The following is an 8,877-nucleotide window of genomic DNA, read 5'->3' on the forward strand; positions in this document are numbered from 1 at the left end:
CTGAATCCCCGTGCACCCAGTGCTGTTAACTTGCCTTTTATTAACCCCATAAGTAAATCATATAAAACTAAAAATTGACTTGGAATTTATAACAATTTGGTGACCCTGATGTGATCCTCTTGGGTCCCGATTCTGTGAACAGCTAAGGGAGGCGCCCCCACCCTGGTTTCGTTGTGGCCCTTATGAGGAGCAGTGCGGAGCCCAGCAGGATTACAAACATAAGAGGCAAGTAAAGAACAAGAGCTCTCCCCTCCTCCGGTACCCGTAATTCTGCGCGCGAAGATCCAAACAAATATTTATCATTTCATGAGTATACCATTCAGTTGAATGGATACAGTTGTGTGACTGTGTGTAAGGGTGTAACTGAGACGGAACTTGGTTCCGAAGCGTGTGCGGAGGTCTTTTAACTGTGGTTCTGATATCCCGCGAGGGACTTGGCCGGTGAAGGACCGAAACGATCGTTCTAAGTGTTCGTGGGTGGGATAACACTCGCAAGACAACTTTAGATACAGGCACAGCCAGGAGTTCGGAGCTTTTTGTATAAAAGGTTCCAGTAATGGGTAAAGGACAAAGCAGATCCTTAGACTTGGGAGGTTCAAGGACAGGCTTCTGGTTTACGGAAGATACGGAGGAGTGGGAGCCCCTTATCGTTTTGTGAGTGGATACGGTTTTGTGACTGTGTGTAGGGGTGTGACTGAGATGGAATTCAGTTCCGAAGCGAGTGCGGAGGTCTTTTAACCGCGGTTCCGATATCCCACGAGGGACTCGGATGGTGAAGGACCGAAGTGATTGTTCTGAGTGTTCGTGGGTGGGATAACACTTGCAAGACACCTTTAGATACAGGCACAGCCAGGAGTTTGGAGCTTTTTGTATAAAAGGTTCCAGTAATGGGTCAGGGACAAAGCAAATCCTTAGACTTGGAAGGTTCAAGGAGGGGTCTCTGGTTTAAAAGGGGAGGAAAATTACCAGACATTCCACTGGATAGTCCCTTAGGGCTAATGTTAAGATATTGGAATAGCTTAAGAAGCACTAAACATAAGGACAAGGTGAAAATGATTCAGTTTTGTATGGTTAAATGGCCAAAAGAACCCTTAAGACCCCACATATTTTGGCCAATGTTCGGTACCACGGAGGACTTGGTCTGTCAGGCTTTGAACATTTATGTTAATAGCAGAACATCCATGGATCCAGAAGAGAGCAAGTATGCTGCAGCGTGGTTGGGACTAACAGAAGCACCTGCCACTCGGATATTTAATTTAACTACAAAAAAGGAGGGTGAGGAAGATAAGGAGGAGTGGGAGCCCCTTGATAATTTACCCCCTCCATATAACCAACCCTCCCCAACTGCACCAACCCCTAGCCCATCCCCACCTGCCCGAAGGACAAGGAGTCAACAAAGGAACAGGGAAAGGGAACAGGAAGGGGTTGAGGAGCAGAGGGGTTTATACCTGCTGCGGGAGGTACCCTTGGGAGGTAATCAGGGAGGAACAGGCTTTGTGACGGTGCCCCTCAATAGGTCAGATGTGAGGAATTTTAAAAAGGAAATGGGTAATTTATTGAATGACCCTCTAGGGGTCACAGAGAGATTAGAACAATTCCTGGGACCCAACATGTATAGGTGGGAGGAAATGCAGTCGATTTTGGGGATCCTCTTCACAACGGAAGAAAGGGGAATGATTAGGCAAGCGGGAATGAGAATATAGGAGAGGCAAAATCAACCCGGACCACCCGGAGATACAAAATGGCTGAATGTGGACCCTAACTGGGACCATCAAACGGCGGCAGGATGACAGAACATGAGGGATCTTAGAACTATAATAATTCAAGGCGTCAAGGAAGTGGTACCGAGGGGACAGAATAAAAGCCTTCAATGAACACCAAAAGAAAGAGGAGTCCCCAACGGAATGGCTGGAAAGGTTAAGGAAAAGCCTCCAAATGTATTCTGGCCTGGATACAGATTCACCCGTTGGGGGGGGGGGGGGCGCTATTGAAAACTCAGTTTGTGGCAAAATCATGGGAGGATATACAGAAAAAGATAGAGAAACTAGATAACTGGCAAGACAGGGGATTGGAGGAATTGTTGCGAGAGGCTCAAAAAGTCTTCATGAGGCGTGATGAAGAAAGACAGAAAGCTAAAGTAAAAATTTTTGTGGCTGCTATCAGAGAAAGCCAGAAAGGAGGGGAAAAAGGAAAAGATAAGGGAGGTAGCTTAGACAACAGACTGAAAAAGGACGGGAACTTACCAGCTTGTTATTATTGTGGGATGAAAGGACACTTGCAGAGAAACTGTCGGAAGCGACAGAAAGATGAGAAAATGTTTAAGGAAGATTAGGGGTGTCAGGGGCTATACCTTCTGGGGACCCAAACATCTACAGAGCCCTTGATAAAGTTATTAATAGGTCCCCACAAGGAAGAAGTTTTGTTTCTGGTAGATACAAGGGCCAAAAGATCGACTATCCGGAATATACCAGATGGACTCAAAAGGGGGAATAAGCAAATGTCCGTGGTAGGGGCAAAAGGGGAATCCTTCCCTGTGTCAATACTGGAAAATGTTGAGGTAGAATCTGAGACCTATGTGGGTCTTAATGATCTTTTACTTGTTCCAGAAGCAGAATATAACCGATTGGGGAGGGATTTGATTATCAAAATGGGCTTAAAGCTTAAAGGAGAAAACAGAAAAGTCCGGTTATATACATTAACAAAAGAAGATGAGGGAGATATAGATCCCCAGGTATGGTATAAGGAAGGGGAATTGGGAAAGTTGGAAATGGAACCCCTAATGGTAGAAATAACAGAACCCCAGAAACCTATAAGAGTAAAACAGTACCCCATTCCATTAGAAGGAAGGAAGGGATTAAAACCAGTCGTAGATCGGCTATTACTAGGAGGGACTTTAGATCCATGTATGTCCCCCCATAATACGCCTATATTACCCGTAAAAAAGGCTGATGGGACATACCGATTAGTCCAAGATCTAAGAGCTGTGAATCAAAGAACGGTGACTAAATTCCCAGTAGTGGCAAATCCTTACACACTATTAAATCATTTGACCCCCCAACATATTTAGTATAGTGTAATAGACTTGAAAGATGCCTTCTGGGCATGTCCATTAGAAGAAAAATCCAGGGACTATTTTGCCTTTGAATGGGAAGATCCAGAAACAGGAAGGAGACAGCAGTTGCGATGGACAGTATTACCACAGGGGTTTACCGAGTCTCCTAATCTGTTTGGACAAACTTTGGAAAAATTATTACAATCTTTTAAGACAGAGGGGGAAGTGAAGTTACTATAATATGTGGATGACCTACTAGTGGAAGGAAAAACCGAGGATGATGTGTGGAAAATCACTGTTAAACTACTCAGTTTTTGGGGAGAAAAGGGACTGAAGGTGTCAAGATCAAAACTGCAGTTCGTGGAGAATGAAGTAAGATATTTAGGGCACTGGCTGAGTTATGGGAAAAAGAAACTGGATCCTGAAAGAGTATCAGGAATGCTGGCCCTATCAGCACCAAGGACCAAGAAAGAGGTCAGTCAATTTTTAGGACTCCTGGGATATTGCAGACCTTGGATTGAAGGATTTAGTGAAAAGGTGAAACTCTTATATGAGGAATTAACAACGGAGAAAATCAAATGGAATGAGGAGGATGAGAGACAGTTGGAGATGGTGGAACGAACACTGATAGAGGCTCCAGTATTAAGCCTTCCAGATTTAGGGAGGCCTTTTTACCTATTTGTAAACGTTTCAAATCAGACAGCTTATGGGGTATTGACGCAGGAATGGGCTGGTATTAAGAAACCCATAGGGTACTGCTCAAATTGTTGGACCCCGTAAGCAGAGGATGGCCAGTATGCTTGCAAGCGATAGTGGCCACCGCATTATTAATAGAGGAAGCAAGGAAGGTTACCTTTAGTGCACCTTTGAAGGTGTACACCCCTCACAACGTGAGGGGGTTATTACAACAAAAAGCGGAAAAGTGGTTGACAGATAGCAGAATGTCGAAATATGAAGCTATTCTAGTGGATTTTCCAGACTTAGAACTAAGAGTAACTACAGTACAAAGTCCAGCTCAATTTCTTTACGGGAAACCAGAAGAGGGGCTTCAGCATGGTTGTACAGAAGTAATTGAAATGCAAACTAAAATACGGCCCAATTTAAGAGAGGAAGAATTGCAAAAAGGGGAAAAGCTGTTTATAGATGGATCTTCCAGGATTATAGAGGGAAAGAGGAGATGAGGGTATGCAATAGTAAATGGACAACTGGATTTGGTGGAATCTGGACCTCTGAGTCTCACTTGGTCGGCACAGGCTTGTGAATTATATGCTTTGTTGAGGGCGTTGGAGTTGTTAAAAGAGAAGCATGGTACAATATATAAGGATTCTAAATACGCCTATGGGGTAACCCATACCTTTGGGAAAATTTGGGAAGAAAGAGGACTTATTGGGACACATGGAAAGGGATTAGTGCACCAAACGCTAATTATTAAGATTTTACAGGCACTGAGACTGCCCAAAGAAATTGCTGTAGTACACGTAAGGGGACATTGAAAAGGAACAAATTTACTTGTAAGTGGAAATAACTTAGCCGACAAAGAAGCTTGGGAAGCCGCATTGCAAAGACCTTCTCCAATACTGTTATTAAGGGAATTGGAAGGGGTGGAGAGCCAGGAAAGCCACTGTAAAAGTCCTAGGATTCGCGGGTGGGTGGTAGGTCCAAAACCCCCTGTAGACATTGGTATCGGCAACCAAGGGTGTAATACTCCTGGATATTGTAGGTGGGTGCAGACCCCCTGCAAGACGCTTATTAGCTGCTAAGGGCGATAGGAATTGCCGCAAAATTCCTAAAAATGGGCCAATATGAGTCAAGCTTTGAAGAGGAAACAAAGGAGGAAAAGGAATACCCAAAAATTATTCCCCTAGATAGTCCCTTGGGAACAATGCTCAGGCATTGGGGTCACTGGCCATATCAAGAGGGAAAAACTAAAACAAAAATGGTCCATTACTGTATGGAAGTGTGGACAAGAGAGGAAATTCAATCTGATTATGTATATTGGCCGATATTTGGATGTTTTGATGATTGGATTTGTAAGACATTGAATTTATATATGAATAATAAAGAGCCCTTTAGTCAGGAAGAAAGTGAATATGCTGCACTGTGGAAAGGGTCGGAGACGGGAAGATTGGTTTCATTATTTCCTTTGAGAGAAAAGAAAGAAAGGGGGGCACAGGAGATTGAAACTAAACAACCACGTCATCATGGGAGCCATTAGACAATTTACCCCCACCTTATTTAAGGCAGGACGCAGAAGGCCGTCAGGAGAGGATACATCCTCCACTGCCTCCTGACCCTGTTCCGTCGACTCCCCCACTACCTCCTGACCCCGATCCTTCGACTTCCCTACTCTCTCCTCCTTCTAGTCACACCAGGAGTAAAACAGTACAGAAAGAGAGAGATGAAATTTATAAAAAAGAAGGAACAGTGGCTCTGGCTCCCCTCCGAGAGGTACCGATGGGAGGAGATATAGGAGGAATTGGATTTGTATCAGTACCTTTGAATACAGGAGATGTGAGATTCTTTAAAAGAGAAATGGGTCATCTGTTAGATGATCCTTTGGGAGTCTGAACGATTAGACCAGTTCCTAGGTCCTAATACCTATACTTGGGAAGAAATACAATCTATCGTAGGAATATTATTTACAGCCGAAGAAAGATCTATTATTAGACAGGCAGGAATACGGATGTGGGAAAGAAGGCATCAACAAGGCCCTCCTGGGGAACAGAAATGGCCTAACCAGAACCCAAATTGGCGTAACCAAAATGCCCATGATAGACAAAATATGTCAGATTTGAGAGAGTTGATTACCCAAGGAATCAGGGAGGCAGTCTCAAGGGGGCAGAATATTAGTAAGCTTTTTAGTTAACAACAGGAAAAGGGCGAGTCCCCTATGGATTGGTTAGAGAAACTGAGGAAAAATTTACAAATGTATTCGGGACTAGACCCAGTCTCTCCAATCGGAGAAGCATTTCTAAAAAACCAATTTGTAGCCGGATCATGGGGGGATATAAGAAAGAAGCTGGAAAAGTTGTACAGTTGGCAAGATCGAGGATTACAAGAAATGTTGAAGGAAGCTCAGAAAGTGTATGTACGGAGGGATGAGGAAAAACAAAAAGTGAAAGCAAGAATGCTTTCAGCGGCAGTCCGGGAAACTCAGCAAAGGGAACTAGAGCCCTTGTGGATCAATTCCTAAAATTTTTTGGGTGTAAACTACAGAAATGGCAATAAGGATGGCTGAAAAGGGGTGGACACGTGCTTCAAGGGTAAAGGGACCAATAAAGGAATGGAGAGTCGTAACTGAACCTGGGGATACTAAACTTACTTTTAAAAGAACTTGATGTAACGGCTGGAGAAATTCATATTGACTTCCATAAAAGGTTAAAAACTCTAATTGAATTTACAAAAATTTAAAGTACAAAAGAACCGATGTTATCTTTAGTAGCTGATGGAACCCGCTTTTCCCCAATTTTCCAAGACCTCTGTTGGTGTTTGTTATGTTGGAAGTCTTAAAAAGAAAGGCACACCTTTGTAAAAAATGGAGAGGGCAAGACTGGAGGGAATCGGTGCTGCAGCTGACAAGGTCTGCCGAGGGCTGCAACCCCTGGGATGATGACCGCAGAGCATTATGATCCTGACCGGACCTCTCTTGATATGGCTCCTGATTGGAACCCTCTGGGAAGGTGTGGACACCCTTTATACTTCCAACTTTATATTAAGAAAACAGAGGGATGGATAAAGAAAGGAGAAGATAAAAAACATCGTTAATTATCTAGCTTGTTTTATCATGAGATGAAAACGAGAGTCAAATATGAAGTTCCCACAGTTGCTAAAAATGTGTTTGTAAAACTTGTCAAAAATATAACAAAGAGTAACTATTTAATCTTACCAATTGTTGTATGTAATTGAGGTACCGAAGTGAGTATTATACTCCTGGGAATATTTGGGGGGTTGTTACTTATCCCCTGTTAAATTCAATGTTTTATTTGATTAATAATTTGGGGGGTTGTTACTTATCCCCCATCTGATTCAATGTTTTATTTGATTGATACTATCAGCAATACAGATTATGCAACCAGAAATAAGGAACAAAACGAAAAGCTATTATTGAATTGGAAACTAAGACATGAATCAATGAGATAAACAAAAACAAAAGGGGGGATTGTGATAAACACAGTCATGATTCATGTCAAAATATAATATAGTGTGATAAGTGTAATTGTTGTACCCTGTGTAAATCAAAAATAGTTTGTGACCATTATAACCTGTATCACAATTGTAATGAATAGGCGCATGTGCTTCTCCTTTAAGACAATGTAAAAACTCCCCCTTCCCCTGAGGCAATCGCTACTTAGAAAAGCCTGCCAAAGGAGACAAAGAAAGCAAGCCAGGGAAAGCCCACCAAAGGAGACAAAGACCCTGAGACTCACAAAAGCACGCCAAAGGAGACCTGGATAGGAGAAGAAGGTGTACCCTAACGACCCAATGGAAAAAGAGCAGGACGAACATCCGTCGAGAAGAGATTGGTCAAGATGCTGGTATAAAAGACGCAGCTTTTAGGACTCAGGTGTGCGTGTGGTGGAGCTAATTGAGTTCTCCGCGAACCCAGCGCTGTTTTTGCTTATTGTTTCTCAATCTAAATTGATTGAACTCAAAATAAAATTGTTTTAATTGTTATCATTTATAACAGGTGTCCACGAGGACCATATTCCATCTCCAGGTCTCTGTTGGCAATGTTGAGACAATATAGTTCTCTTTAGACTGACTCTTACAGAAGCCCAGCCCTACCACTTGTCATGGACTAATCCAAACTGCACTGGAAAAGGATGATGCCCCTGAACATCTACAATACATCAATAATATCATCATGTGAGGCAACAAAGCGGAATTATTTGAGAAAGGAAAAAGGGTAATTCATATTCTTCTGAAAGCTGGTTTTGCCATTGTTTTGCTGACCAACTGAATACCAAGCAAAAATGGACTCCAAATCAAATATAATAATAAATTAAGTTTATTATATTACACTATAATAAAGGAAAATAGCATGCAATATGATAAAAGGAAATAGTACTAATTATTATGCACAATATGATAAAAGAGCAATAGGAGTAAAGCATCAAATCATTATTGCAAAGCATGGCAGAAACTAAGAAAAGGATACATCACCAATTACCACCTCAATAACATCATCCAGGCCCACACTACGACTGAGAAGCCCCATTGCAGCCAGTGCCAGGAGTCTCTCAGTAACTGGGAAATTCCTACACGGTGCATCCATCCGTAGGTGAGACTTCTGTCCCAGTCCCAGAGCTTGCCTGCCTTTATACTTTAATGAAAAGAAAAACAGTTTACATACCTAGTGTATGCAAACTTTAAGTTTGTGCCAAGTGCAGGCGTGTGCGGGGAATGAAGAGACGGGATGTAGATTGATGCAAGCAAGATGTGATTCTTTTACATTTATATACATTTCTACCTTCTACATGTTACACACTGATTGGTTAAATCTTAAGCGTGAACTACACCGATTGGTTATCTTCTAAGACACATCATTTAAACAATAGGTACTGATTAGTTTATCTTATCTTAGCAACAATCTCTATTCTAAGATTAGGGTTTTTTTTCCTACTTGACTTTCATGAATAACAGTGTTCCTTTTCAGCACTATCCTTTCCCTTATCTTGCTGTTTGCTCCTCTTTGTCCATCTGGTTATCATCTCAACCACTATGGCTCAAGAGTCTGCTGTTAACTTGTTCCTTTGTTCCCAGGGCTTATGCCCTACAAGTCCTAACATGTCTCCATTCATCAGGCTAATAGTGCTCAGATTCTT

The sequence above is a fragment of the Falco biarmicus genome, chromosome W (assembly GCF_023638135.1).
Source record: "Falco biarmicus isolate bFalBia1 chromosome W, bFalBia1.pri, whole genome shotgun sequence".
Lineage (NCBI taxonomy): Eukaryota > Metazoa > Chordata > Aves > Falconiformes > Falconidae > Falco > Falco biarmicus.